We start from the raw sequence: 15,157 nt of genomic DNA, 5'->3' as shown, positions 1-15,157 counted from the left end.
TTGGGATGTTACAATTCTCCCCCACTTATATTAGGCTTCGCCCTCGAAGCCTATAGCAGCTCAACCCTAAGATACTCCTGCAACGCGCCACCTGGCCCCAACCAGACCAGGTCCCACAAGGCACACCCAAACGAAACTCGAACACACTTTCCTTACCTCACGGTGTCCTGACCACCGTCTCAAATAGGGCACCAGAGTCACCCTCTAATAACTTCACTTAACCTCTGAGAATTACCCATAATGCAACACTGCTCCAAATCACAACCATCACTCGACTCATAAAGACTAGAAAACCATGAATCGGATCCCCGATCCGAATCCCACTCTATCCATTCCGTGACGACGGAAAACCCATTCTCTAACACAGAGCACTCCCACGAGTCCTCCTCTTACAAACACATACACATGCTGAACTAGCTCCAGCATCCTCAGATTTGGAAAACCCGACCTATTGATAACACCCTCAAACATCCCCCCAGGATGGACCACTAATACATAACCAATACCCTGAACAGAATCATACCGAGAGTCCAGGACTCTCCCCCCTGCATCCTTTCTAAGCCTCAAGGCTCTACACCTGCAGAATTCCCTCCGCAACCTCAGCAGACATCCCAAACCGGATGAGCTCCTACTTCACTGCCGTGAACACGATGCTCAAAATCATACCCGAAATACTCTAATCATAACTCTGCTCTGCAGCTTTCACCTTCGTGAATTTGCACTCCCCTTCGGAGTTACACACCTTTCTCTCTTCCTTTTTCCAAGGAATCCACTTGGCCACATTGCCACTCCAACACGTGCCACGGTGCTCGCCCAATGCGACACCACTCTTTTTGCGTAACCACGATTCACATACTCTGGCTCTTCATTGTAGGGGCTCTCAAGCCCATGCATTCTCTCAACTCATCAAAATCACTACCCGGGGCCAGACCTTCCTATGCAATCACACTGCAACATACACAATCAGCAATCTCAAACTGATCCAACAATACCCGCAGAGTCTTCAGCATGACTGGACCGCCTCATCAGGCCTTCAATCCATCTGGACCACTCTCTCAGAACCTTCAGCCAATCTGGACCGCTCTCCGAGCCTTCAGTTTGGCTGGACCATTCTCCGAGCCTTCGGTCTGACTGGTACGCCTTCCGGCCTTCAGTCTATCCGGACCGCTCACTATCAACCAACATTCCATGCTATCCCCCTCGGGATTCCTCCCATGCATACCGTTCTAGCCCTCTATGGGTTCCGAACTCTAACTTCATCGACATACTCGATACCGGCCTGCTTCCAGGCCTCCATAACCAATGCCCTAGGTCTGTATCCCGCCCCGCATCCCCGACACTCGCTCCTATCAGCCTGTACTCTAGACTGACAGATCGCCGCTGAATTCCAACAGCTAAGCACCCTCAAATACTCATCGACCTCTCGGAGAATTCTCCAATTCTCCCCCACTATAGCACTGACTAACAACCGCCAGCCGCCATCAACGACCTTCCAAAACAACCCTGCACCAAGAGACCACTTACACACGGGCCGCTTCCACAAGCATAAACAACCCTTAGCAAAACACATCTCCTCACTGATCAATCCGCTCAAGAAGAATCTGATCTCCAATTATCCCTTCCACGAACGAAGATGCTACCTGACGTATAACCCAATGCCGCATCTCCACTAACAACCCTTGCGAATGATAACCAACGAAAGCACCAAAACACTAACCATAATCAAATCAAACCCTCAGGGAGCAACGGATACCAAGACGAAAACCCGAAACACAAATCCATAACCCAAACCACAACCCGCAAAACGAAGAATATCACAACGAAAACCAAACAATTACCGGCTCATGAACATTACACCACAATAATCACAAAATAACAAGACATCAAGAAAGAAACATACCCGCAGCTGTCTCTGGCACTGCCCTGACCTCCTCTGCAACAAGCTGAAAAACACGACCCTGAGCCCTTGGGGGCTCCGCTCCACCCTGACCTCCACCTGTGATCCTCAAAGTGGCCGGTGCTGGAGCCTGCACCGATCCAGCAGCAAACTGTGGACAGTTGGCCCTCAAATGTCCAACCTGATGACAATGATAGCAGATCCTTAAATCCCGAACTGGCGCTGACTGCCGACAATCCCTCGCATAGTGCCCATCCCTTCCACACTTGCGGCATGCACCACCGGTCCTACAAACCCCGGTGTGACCCTTCCCACACTTCCCACAAGTGTGGCTGCTCAAATCCCCCACTCTAACATCAACGGTCTTGGACCGTTTCGGCGCTGGCTGCGACTGCACCGGAGCCTGCCTCAGCTCATGCATCTGCAACTCAATCTCTAACTCACGCCGCCTAGCGGCCTCCTGCAACTCCAACAAGGTCTCACACCTCTGCGCAGACACAAACTGCCTGATGTCCCTCTTGAGCATGCTCAGATATCGGGACATCTGGGCCTGCTCCGAAGCGAACTCTGGGCAAAACATCGCCCTCTCAGTGAACATCCTGGTGATCTCAGTCACCGACTCCGAGTCCTGCTTCAGCTCAAGGAACTCCTGAGCCAATCTCTCCCTCTCAACCCGCGGAACATAACGAGTACTGAACATTTCTCTGAACTGATCCCATGAAACCGTAGCCCTTTGCGCCTCCGAAAATGACCCCGTGGTCAATCTCCACCAATCCTTCGCCCCGAGCCTCAACAGGTTCAGAGCACACCTCACCCTATGATCAGCAGGGCATGAACACGTGAAGAAACATCCCTCCACGTCTGACAACCACCTCATAGCAACAATCGGGTCCTGAACTCCGTCGAATGTGGGAGGCTTCGTCCTATCGAAGTCCCGATACTGAAAACCCCGACTAGCTCCTCCCCCTGCCGCTGCTACAGCTGCTGTAGCCGCCGCGGTAGCCATCTCGATGAGAGCCGCATAACGCTCATCAAAATACTCAACCATGGCGGTCTTAATCGACCCAAACAGCTCTGGCAACTCAGCCCGGAACAACTCCGCAATCTCCTCACGCAGGATCTCACGGATCCTCGCGTCCAACTCGCTCGTGCTCATCTGACCGACAATCTCGGGCGGCACCGATTCGCCCGGAACCCTCTCTCCAGCTCCCGATCCTGACCCGGATCCACTCGCATCATGCCTCGGAATCTCCATACTGAAAGGAAACACCACACAAAATCTTAGACTCTTCCCACACCCTGGGATCCAACTCTCTCTTAACCCACCCTAGAGTTCATGGTTTCCCTGATACGCGTATGGGTCCTGTGCTTTCAGTAGTACGGGCCCATACTACCTTCCACACCTACCCACATTTGTATGAAGTACTACCACAATACCCTAGAGAACAAGCATAACAATAATCAACCCTCACCACTAGAGAAACACTGAGAATCTCGCATAAGGGACCCTAGGCTACAGGCATCACAAATCAGACAACATATCATGAAATCCTGAAGATCCCTAGCCTACACTAGCATGCTGTTCTATCAAAGCTCAAAAACAAATAACATGCATGGTATTTTGGGGTTACTTACTGGCTCCGGCTGATCGTACCTCCACGTCCTCCTTTACTCATTTTTTTTGAAAACCATTTTTAAATACTCTTTCGAAAACTCTCCTCGATTTGAGACTGGAGTCACACGAGTGTTTCTCCAATTCACTCAAACCAAGGCTCTGATACCAACTTGTAACGACCGAAAAACACAACAAATTTTAAATTTTTCAAAAACATCTCAATACCAATTATTCTTTACAAAAAGGTTTTCAATACAAAACATTTATCGTATTCCCAGAATCATAACACCACAAAATCATGAGGAGCGGTACGATCACGCCTTCGCCTTGTCACGATCACCTGAAGAACCTGAAAAACATGAAACCACCACTGTAAGCCCGAAAGCTTAGTGAGATACCCCCAAAATACCAACCACAAATACCATACACGCATAACATGCCATAACATATTCGATCATAGAACGGTCATGCTCTCCGGGTCTACTGTGTGACTGGTCCGCCGCACCGGCCAACAGTCCACCTGGTCCACCCTCTGAGTCTATCCGCATACATCGAGTCTACAGTGTGATTGGTCCGCCCGTTCCCGGGCCTTCAATCCACCTGGTCCACTCTCTGAGTCTACAGTATGACTGGTCCGCCCGCATCGGGCCTTTAGTCTGTCTGGTCTACTCTCTGAGTCTATCCGCATACATCGAGTCTACAGTGTGATTGGTCCGCCCGTTCCCGGGCCTTCAATCCACCTGGTCCACTCTCTGAGTCTACAGTATGACTGGTCCGCCCGCATCGAGCCTTCAGTCTGTCTGGTCCACTCTCCGAGCCTTCGACACGTCTGGTCCGCCCCTACCGGGACCTACAGCCTATCCGGACCGCTCGCTGGGTCTACGGGACAACCGGTCCGCCCTGGGTATCTTGGCCTACTGCACACAGCAGGACCCGCCTCAACCCAACTCCAATCCAAACATCCATGTGCACATATACATACAATCATCTAACAATTCACAGATAACAAGCAGACCAACAGATCACATAACATATCACTATCCTAACCAGGATACCGACCTAACAGGTCACTGACAAAGCATCTCCCTATCTCTCTGGATATCGATCTCAATCAGGTCTCTAGCATATACCATCCCAACTCACAGGATGCAAACATGATAAAGCAGTAACATAAAACAACTACCCGGATCTCAATCCGATAAGGGCCGGCCTTGGTGCCTTAGACCCCGTTGATATAGTGAGGATAACTCACCTCAAAGCTGCCGACTGAACAGATAATCCAAGCTACTTCGATCACTGATACGATCTCCACCATTGGTCAACCACCAATGCGCTGAACTCAAAACAACAAACAATAATTACCAAAATGCCCCTGGAACCACTGGTCAAAGACAAGGTCAAAGTCAACCCCTGACTGACCCTACTCGCCGAGTCAACCCGATGACTCGCCGAGTCCCCACACTCAGAACTTCACTCGATCCGCAATCTAACTCGCCGAGTCACCCCGAGACTCGCCGAGTTCAACAACTCTGAGTCCACTCGCACACAACTCACCGAGTCATCCCTTGACTCACCGATTCTCGACTCAACCAGAGAATATCGGGACTCTTCGACAAGACTCGCCGAGTCTATGGCTATCTTCAACCTACTCGCCGAGTTGTTCATACAACTCGCCGAGTTCCAAGCCATCTTCATCCGACTCGCCGAGTTGTTCTTCCAACTCGTCGAGTCCCAGCTCATCTTCAAGCAACTCGTCGAGTCTACCCATGTGACTCGCCGAGTACCACCGATCTGAATCCATTCAGAAGCATTCCAGGCCATGCAAATGATCCAAAACATAGATCTAGCCTTATGCAACTCAACCATCACGTAAAGTGGCAAACTTTACGTGAATCCCAAGAGATCTAGGCCTTAATCACTTATAACTAGGGTTTGGGACTTGCAAGCTTCACCAAACACTCCAACACAGGGACTTTCATGCTCTCTGATTCGCCTCCCTTCCAGATCTGAGGTAGCAACCTCAGATCTAACCTCTAGACTTCCATTTACATCCTTAGACAAGATCCCACAAACCCCAAATTGAAGAAACAACATACAATCAGACCAAGAACGAGGTATTACCTCCAATGGACGCCCCCAACTGCAATGAAGTTGATTCCAAGCAAAGCCCCTTGCCCCAAGCCTTCAATTCCCACAAAATTCCTTCAATGATTACTTCTCCAAGCTTCAATCCACTCAACAATGGAGCTCCTCTGCGATTTAGGGTTTCTAGAACTCAAGAGGGAAGTAAAGAGGCTGGGGAAGGAACATAATGTTCCTTATATAGGGCTCAACCCCGAGAATTAGGGTTTTCTCCACCCAGCGCCTACTCGCCGAGTCATCTCATCGACTCGTCGAGTCGGCTACTTAATACGCGGTCAAGCCGCGACTCTACTCGTCGAGTCCATCCATGGACTCGCCGAGTCACTCTTTCCCAATTAACACTTTTGGCCCTTCAACTCTACTCTTGCTATTTCGGGATGTTACAGTAAAGAAGTCTCACACTTGAGGGAAGGTTCATGCTTGCCAAAACTTAAAACTTTATGGACTTAGAGACCAAGGAGAGTCCAGATCTGAAGTTACAACTTCAGATCTTAGCTTATACCCAAGAATGGCTTCTTATTATGCTAGAAAAGCCCTAAAATCCACCCAAAAGAGATCTAGAATGAAATGAGGTTAAGATAACAACTTAATACCTCCCAAAAGATGCTAACTGAAGTAGATCTTGATTCCCATGAGTTCTTTGCTTCAATCCACTTGTTTCCCCAAGTTTTTCCTCACCAAGATCCTTCTTCCAAGCTTAAACACACCATTGAAGCATACACACACGATTAGGGTTCTAGAGTGTTAAGGGGCTGTAAAGGGAAGGCTGGGGAAGGCCAATGATCCTTTAAACAGGGTGCAAAACCCCAAAATTTAGGGTTTCATCTGCCAGCTCCTACTCGTCGAGTCCCTTCTTGGACTCGACGAGTAGGTTACTAAAACACGTGGACCAACCCGCTGCTACTCGACGAGTAGGGCAACCAACTCGTCGAGTAGACCTTGAAATCAAGAAAATCTTGTATCAAAATCAGTACTTGAGAATCGGGGCGTTACATAAATACTCTAATATATAGTTTGATAGGTTCACTGTTAAGAGTTAACAAACAAAAAAACAGCAAATAATATCGTGAAAGATAAATTATTATTTGTCACCACATTATTAATGTGACATCCCCATTTTCACGACCATAAAAGACCGATTTGTTTATGTTTTATTTTCAAATTAGAGTATCTTTTTAAAGAAAAGTGTTGCGGAATTTGTTCCTGGAAAAACGTGATAAATATGTTATCAAAGCATTTCCGAAGAAATGTATTTTATTTATTTTAAAACTTTGGGATGTCATCATCAATACAAAACATAAGCATAAACAGAACTTACATTCATTTTCACTAATGATCTACATCTTTTTAATCTTTCGGTGTAGTGTAGCTTTATATCGACACCTGTGATACAAATAAATTGAGTGGGTCAGGTTGGGAAACCTGGTGAGTACATAGGGTAACCCACAATAAATACGTTATTATGTTTTATCAAACAAATAACCCAATTACCCATCCCCATTATCTTCTTTATTTCTTAAGGATCTACCCTAAGAATCAGCTACTCTCTATTCATTCATTCCTAAGGATTGTCCTAAGGAATAGGCACAAAGTCCATCGTCTCCAGGGTTTATACAACAGACACTATATCCATAGTTGCCAGGGTTCATCCATGTGACATCCCCATTTTCACGACCAGAAAAGACCGATTTTGTTTATGCTTTATAAAAAATCAGAGTACTTCTTTTAATAAAAATGTTGCGGAATGTGTTCCCAGAAAAAAAACATGATAAATGTGTTATCAAAGAATTTCCGAAGAAATGTATTTTTATTCCTTTTAAAACCTTGGGATGTCATCGTCAATAAAGAAACATAAGCATAAACATAACATACATTCATTTGCACTAGTGATCTACATCTCTTTTAAATCTCTCAGTGTAAAGTAGCTTCGTATCGACACCTGTGATACAAATAAGCTTGAGTGGGTTAGGTTGGGAAACCTGGTGAGTACATAGGGTTTTCAACCCATAATAATATAATTATTATGTTTAAACATCAACAATCAACCCAACTACCCATCCCCATTATCTTCCTTACTCTTAAGGATCTACCCTAAGAATCATCTATCATGCATTCGTTCATTTCGAAGCCCATTGCTTCCAGGGTTTATATGATAGGCACTAAGTCCATAGCTATCAATGCTTGTTCGTAAAGCACTAATTCCATAGCTGCTAAAGTTCATTCATCGGGTACTAAATCCATAGCTACCAGTGTTCGTAAAGCACTAATTCCATAGCTGCTAAAGTTCATTCATCGGGTACTAAATCCATAGCTACCAGTGTTTATCTAACAGGTACCAAGTCCATAGCTACCAACATTTATCTAACATGTACTAAGTCCATAGCTACCAACGTTTATCTAACAGGTACTAAGTTCATAGCTACCAACGTTCATTCAATTGACACTAAGTCCATAGCTGTCGATGTTATTTATTAGGCACTACGTCTATAGCTGCTTATGTTCACTCATATCATCCTTCATTTCTCATCTTTCATCTACCCATTTTTTACCCAACATATTCGTAGATCTAAAATACATATACAGTTTAAATCATTTAAAACTTGTATAAAATCATTCATCCAGCATAGATAGCAAGTATACAGATAATATGCACACATAGCACGTAGTTAATATAAAATACTTCATATCTATGTGTAAGATGAAAGTAACTATGCACTCACTTGATAAGGTGGTGATACTGAACTCAGACAACGCTTCACTTCTATTAATTTATTTTCTTTCGACGAAACCTAGCATTATTACCACTAGATTTTAGTCTAATATTTACCATGACTACTACTTATTATTATTATTATTATTATTATTATTATTATTATTATTATTATATAAGCGTTTAAATAATATTTTCGAACCACTATGTACAGACAGGGGCCAGACATAAAACACCGGAGGGCAGGACCATTTTGGCATATAACACTTCTGAAATCCAACAACCCTAGGCGACCCTTTAAACCAGATTCTCCGTACCGCGAGTAGTTAAAAAGATATTATAACGACACTTATATAAGTCATAATAATAGCCCAAATATTTATTATAAGTTCATAATAACAATACTTATTTAAAATAGGGTAAGCATAACTTACTTACAAGGGGGTTTTAGCTAGGAGCCAAACTCTGCAGGGGCAAAACTTTGTCGTTGAATCTTTCTAAGAAAGATTCGTGCAACGCTTCAGCGCTCACCTTACTATACTAAAACTACAGAAAGAGAAGTCAAATCACGAGGGACTGAAATGCTCGGGGGATAAGAAGAGAAAGACTTTCGAATCAAGAGAATGATGCAAGAAATATGAGAGCTCAAGGCTCTTATTTATAGTAATTGAATTTTCAAAACTACTATCCATAGTTACTTAATAACCTTATAGTTATATAAACGACTAAACATCCCTTCATAATACTATTTTAAATAGATTTAACCATATTTGTACTAAACTAATGTCGAAAGTACTCAACAATAGTCTTATAATGACTACATCACCGATACCTTTCTAATGATATATATATATATATATATATATATATATATATATATATATATATATATATATATATATATATGATTTATACTTTATTTTAACACGTAAATATGCCATTATAATTTATAACTCGTTCATACGAACTCAGTTTTTGACGTTCTTTATATCCACGTGTAGGCAGGACCGTACCCTACAACTTTCGTTTAGACTTCGTCGGCTAATTTTGAATTTATTTTTAAAGTTATATTTTTAACAGGCCGGGACAGAAAAAGTCCATTAAAAATTCATAACTTCTTCATTTGACGTCCGTTTTCGTCTATCTTTTTACCGTTGCGCTATTATTAACGAGATCTTCGATTCTCGTTTAGGTTGCGTCGGCCAAAAATTGATCGATCTAAAATTCAAATTTCTGGCTGTGCACTGCTTTGCTAAATCTTAGAAAAATCATTACTTCCTCATTCGAAGTCAGATTTTGACGTTCTTTTTATGCACACTCTCAGTTTAACGTACACTACGTCTTTCGTTTAGATTGCTAAGGCTAGAAAGCACTTTATCATAAACTCATTTTTTACGTCACGAAGTGTCATACCGGTTTAGCCGTAAAACTTCGACATGTCATAACTTCTTCGTTATAACTTGAATTTCAGCGTTCTTTATATGTACAGAACCGTTGTGACATATATTATTACTTAGTTAAGATTATTTATTCTAAATAAAATTTTTTGTCGAAAAGTCATTTTCGACACTTATTGCCTTTAAATTGACTAACCTGGATCTATGAGCGTTACAATCCAACGGGTGCAAAGTCCATAGCTCTCATTTATCGTCAATATTATTTGCGGGAGTCCACCTACAATACATGTCAATCAGTTTTTAGAGTACACCTGGTGAATATATCGTTCACAACACCTACAGGTTGCGAGTCTGCTAGTGTTCCATCGGGTCGTCTAGAATAGTTTGTGGTTGTCATCCATACTCTGCTAGATGACGGGGCCAACGCTTGGTTAAAGACTTCTCTCATTTTTCACCTCTCACCCTCATCTCATGATCTATATCACTTTTCATCTTTTCCTCAAACTCATTTTTCATCACACACCAACTATTTCATCTACTCATGTTTTACCCAACATATTTGTAGATATAAAATACATATATAGTTTAGATATGAAGAAAAAGCCTAGATTTGAGAAGAAAATACATATACGGTTTAGATCTGAAAAGAAAATACATATACAGTTCGGATCGGAAGAAAAAAGTTTAGATTTGAAAAGAAAATACATATATGGTTCAGATCTGAAGAAAAAAAGTTTAGATCTGAAAAACAAAGTTTAAATCTTCCATCCAGTATAGATGTCAAGTTATAAAATACCTATACAATTTAGATCTGAAAAACAAGGTTTAAATCTTTCATCCAACACAGATCTGAAGTAAACAGATAATATGTACACATAGCACATAAATTATATAAAATACTTCATATCTATGTGTAAGATGAAAGTAACTATGCACTCACTTGATAAGGTGGTGATTCCAACTTGAACAACGCTTTGCTTCTTAAAAATATGATTTCCTTTGACGAAACCGGGAGGTTTGCTTGAAAACCGGGCTCTGCGGGGGCAGAGTTTCTAAACCGAAAAACTCTTTTTCTTAGAGTCCTCGTGCTTCGGGGCTTTCTTCTAGTGCTAGGGAGGTTTTCTAGGCTTCAGGAGTGTTTGGGGAGGCTAGAGAGAGAGAGAGAGAGAGAGTAGAGAGAGAAAAAGATGGCAAAAGGTGTGAGAAAAATGGGAAGCTTTGGACCTTATTTATAGAGCTGAGTCTGCGGTCTACGCTGTGCGTACTTCGGAGGTATGCTGGGCGTACTTCTTTGCACAAGGTGTACCTGGGTACGTTAGGCGTTCCGAGGAGACATGTACGAAAGCTGCTGGGGCTACGTGGTCAATCCGAGGCCATGCAATACAAGTACATGAGGCGCACTCCTCTACTACGCGGGGCGTAAATGAGCAGCCTCGCAAATGACACCCTTAACTTCTAAAATTCGTAACTTCCGCATACGAGCTCCGTTTTTGACGTTCCTTATATCCACGCGTAGGTAGAGCACACTCTACAACTTTCGTTTAGACTCCGTCGGCTAATTTTGACTTTATTTTTAAAGCTATATTTTTAACAGGCTGGGACAGGAAAAGTCTGTTAAAAATTCATAACTTTTTCATTCGACGTACGTTTTCGTCTATCTTTTTACTGTTGAGCTACTATTAACAAGACCTTTGATTCTCGTTTAGGTTGTGTTGGCTAAAAACCGTTCGATCTACTATTCGAACTCCGGGCTATGTACTGTTAATCCGAAACTTAGAAAAATTATAACTTCTTCATACGAAGTCAGATTTGAGCGTTTTTTTATGCATGCTCTTGGTTTAGCGAACACTACGACTTTCGTTTAGACCTCTAAGGCTAACAAGCACTTTATTGTAAAATCACTTTTTACGTCACGCAACGTTGTGCCGGTTTTGTGACGAAACTTTGATAAGTCATAACATCTTCGTTATAACTCGGATTTCGGCGTTCTTTATATATCTGGAATCCTGTCATGACCACTACAACTTTCTTCATGGATATTTGGCTTATCTAACGTTTTATTTTTAACGCTTATTTTTATTATATCTTTATATATTTACATAAAATCACATAATATTCAAGTAATTCATCTTTATTACTTTAAAATAGGTTACAATGGTTGACCTAGACTATTACATCATCGCATCAATGCTTAGCCTCGAAACACGGGCGTTACAATTAATATGTCGTTTTTTTAGAATTATTTCTTATATTTTTTCCCTTAGTCAAACAAAACCAAATTTTCATTAAGGTAAAATAGTAATTGAGACCATGCTTTGCATCATGTTTTTACGTGTTTTTTGTTGTGTATTAGGAGTGAAAAACAAAGGGGGTAAAAGTGACATTTTACAAATTTTAAGGTCGAAGGGGTGAATGTAATATTTTAAAAAGTAAGGGATGAAAAATATCATTTATAAAATACAGGGGTTGCCAGTGACAAATTATATAGAGATAAGAGATTAAAGTTTCATTTTACGTAATGAGGGTTGTAAGTAACAAATTTACAAATTTGGGGGATTAAAGTTGCACTTTACGTGTTGACATACTTGTACATTTTACATTAAGAATTGTAGTATTAGGTATAGTGATTTTCTCTGTTGAGATGGGGTAGAAAATGCATTTTATAAAGTATATGAGGTAAAATCATATTTATATATACTATGGGATAAGCACGAAAGTTTAAAAAACAAAAGGGTTAAATTTTACAAAGTTGAAGGTGGAGGGGTGAAAGTGATGTTTTAAAAAGAAAAGAGATGAAAAATATCATTTTATAAAATAGAAGGGTTGTAAGTGACATACTATTATACAAAGTTAATGAACTAAAGTTGTATTTTACGCATTAACATGCTTGCACACTATCCATTACAACGTGTACTATTAATAATAGTAATTCTGTCGGAAAAATACTGGCTATAGACATTTTTTGGGGTTGAATTTCAAAATATAGACATAAAAAATTGAATTTCCGGATATCGATATGGATTCCGCGGAGGTAAACTATGAGGGCTCCGCGGAATCCACTGTAGCTCCGCGGAATGACAATATAGTAATAAATCAGGGTATTAAAAAAAACTCAAGATCCATTCCGCGAAACTACCTCTGAGGAATGAGCTGATTCTGCATAGATAGCTCCGAGGAATGGATCTTTAGAAAAAAAATATATTTTCACCTCCAATGATTCTTTTATGTAAAGATCTCCGATTAAAAAACCAATTTTTTCCATCTCCCATTCATTCCAAACATTGTCAAGAAAAATTCAAATTATCATAATCTTTTTTTGAAAATAATTAGTTGAGGAATGAGTATAAACCCCGGAGAATTGATGTGAAAATAATAATAATAATAATAAATTATGAAGATCCATTCCTCGGAGCTACCTCCGCGGAATGAGTTCATTCCTCAAGGTAGCTCCGCGGAATGGATCTTGAGTTGTTTTTTTTAATACTCTGATTTATTTACGATTTTGCCATTTCGCGGAGCCCTTATAGCTTACCTCCGCGGAATCCATGTCTATAGCTGAAAATCCAATTTTTTGTGTTTATATTTTGGAATTCAACTCCAAAATTTGTCTATAGCCGGTATTTTACTTTGTCTCTAAACAACAAAGTGCATTTTTGTTATATTTATAATTGCAAATTTGGTTACCGTGGTTTGCCAAAAAATGCAAGTTGGATCCAATTTTTTTTCACTCGCACAACTGGTCTAAAACTGAAACTTATATGTTGATTTAATCCGTTGAATTAATTAACTGTCATTATATTTCAACAATTAAATTTGTCACATGCTCCTCATGTAAGAGTTTTCCTCTTTACCTACATCTTTACTTCACCAATTTTCTTCACTGATTCTGAGCAATTTTTGAGATTCAATCATTAACAATTATTGAAATCTCTCGATTTTATAATAAAACGCCACATCAGCCACAAGTTGATGACAAATTAACAAGAGAGGCACGTCAACAAAACAAGGATGAATGGCGAATGTCTCTGATTATTTTTGTCATCAATTAATGTCGTTATTTACATATATAATGATTTAAATAGAAAAACAAGAATATGTTATCTAAAGTGAAAATTATGAGATGATATGTCATTATGTAGCAGTTTTATGTGTTTAAAAATGTAACTATTTATTAAATCAGTTCAACTTTATCTATAGTTCTCTAATTATATGTTAGGGGTTACATGAACAAGTTCTATTATGATATATTCGTTTAGTTGTATAAGAAAATTATAACATATGTTTTTCAAGATTAATGACTCTTATTTTGTTTTTGTAAGTGATCTCGACCACAAACCACATATTTTGGTCCGTTATTGTATATAATGTTTGTTTTAGAAAATATAACAAAACGATCACCAAACTTGCTAAAGAGGCTAATGGATACATTTTTTTATTATACCTATAACCGGCACACACACACACACACACACACATATATATATATATATATATATATATATATATATATATATTAAATTTTGAGTTTATTAAATTTTATTTTTATGTGTTCTCTATTTATTGAACCAATTCAACTTCATCTATAGTTGTCTAATTATATGCTTGGGGTTATATGAACAAGTTCTATTATAATAGATCTTTATAGTTGTATAGAGAGCTCGTATAAGAAAATTATAACATAGGTTTTTCAAGATCAATGACTCTTGTTTAGTTTTTGTAAGTGATCTTAACCGTATTTTGGTCCGTCGTTCTATGCAACCTCTCTTTTAGAAAATATAAATCTTTTTTTTGCAACCTCTCTTAACTGTATTGTGGTCGTTTTTAATGTATTAGTGAGTAAATCTGTTTTGCATTATTATATTAAATGAAAATTTGCTTCAGCAAATAGATAATTGTCTAATATATGTATTTTCGGTTCAAATGAAGGATTATTGTTATTTCTTTTATTTGAGTCGTAACAAAATTAGGGGGACGAACCATAACACAATTTTATTTTATAAAGACAGTGATATTTTACAAAATCGATTTTGTCAAAATAAGTGATTTTATATTTTACAATAATTTTTTAAAGAAATATCATCCCATAACAAGACAACTTTTATTTTATAGTTTAATAATTGGTTATATAGAAGTATTCCATCCTTACACATGTAATCAATCGTATACCAAGATAAAAAAATATTTATTATTCATGTCTAAATCACATACAAATACTTGGAGTTAATAACCATTAATGCTACAATAAATATCTACAAATGTAACTATGTGAATAGCTAAAATTAATTAACATTAATTTCTTAAATAAACATATACAACTCCAACCTTTCTATAAATATACCCAAAACTTATTCTCTCATAGCATACGACAAAAAGCTTTACTCGGGAGATCCATCAAA

Source organism: Lactuca serriola, chromosome 4 (assembly GCF_051521515.1).
Source record: "Lactuca serriola cultivar US96UC23 chromosome 4, Lser_US96UC23_V15, whole genome shotgun sequence".
In the NCBI taxonomy this organism is placed as follows: Eukaryota; Viridiplantae; Streptophyta; class Magnoliopsida; order Asterales; family Asteraceae; genus Lactuca; species Lactuca serriola.
The sequence above is the reverse complement of the archived record's forward strand: the minus strand, read 5'-3'. Positions refer to the sequence as shown.